Below are 740 nucleotides of genomic sequence, written 5' to 3'. Positions count from 1 at the left end.
TTGATTTTGCTTTTATACTATAATATGTGAAGTATCTATGTCGATGAGTTACGCTCAAAGTATCCGCAGATTGAAGATAGACACATCGATGAGAAATTAGAACATGAATTTGCAATGTGGTTCTACAATTTTGCACATGATCCCTCCAAAAATATTTCTAATCAATTCTTGAAAGACTTGTCAAAAGGACAGCTGAGAAGCTATAAATCTTACAATGGATGCATAGTGAATGGCTATAAATTTCACTCAACAAGTCATAATTCAGATAGCACCACAATGAATAGTGGTGTATGCATAAAGGGTACAAACTATACTACAGCTGAAAATGACTACTACGACCAATTAAGAGAGGTTCTATGCTTAGAGTACCCGGGATTACCAATCAAGCGAACCATTTTGTTTAAATGTGATTGGTTTGATCCAACACCAAATACGGGAACAAAATGTCATTTGCAATATAAACTTGTAGACGTCAACCATAAACGGTTCTTCAAGAAATATGAACCCTTTGTTCTTGCCGTTCAAGCAACACAAGTTAATTATACAACGTACCCTAGCTTAAAGCGTGATAAAGTTGATTGGTGGGCAGTATTCAAAGTGAAAGCTCGATCCATTGTAGAGCTTCCTAAACAAGTTCCTGGGACAACATCAGTATCATGTGAAGCACCTTTTCAACAAGATGAAATGGAAGCCCCTTTGATACACATCAATGTTTTTGATGCAGAACAGTCTCTAAATGA

This window comes from Dioscorea cayenensis, unplaced genomic scaffold, assembly GCF_009730915.1.
Source record: "Dioscorea cayenensis subsp. rotundata cultivar TDr96_F1 unplaced genomic scaffold, TDr96_F1_v2_PseudoChromosome.rev07_lg8_w22 25.fasta BLBR01001057.1, whole genome shotgun sequence".
Taxonomy (NCBI): domain Eukaryota; kingdom Viridiplantae; phylum Streptophyta; class Magnoliopsida; order Dioscoreales; family Dioscoreaceae; genus Dioscorea; species Dioscorea cayenensis.
The sequence above is the reverse complement of the archived record's forward strand: the minus strand, read 5'-3'. Positions refer to the sequence as shown.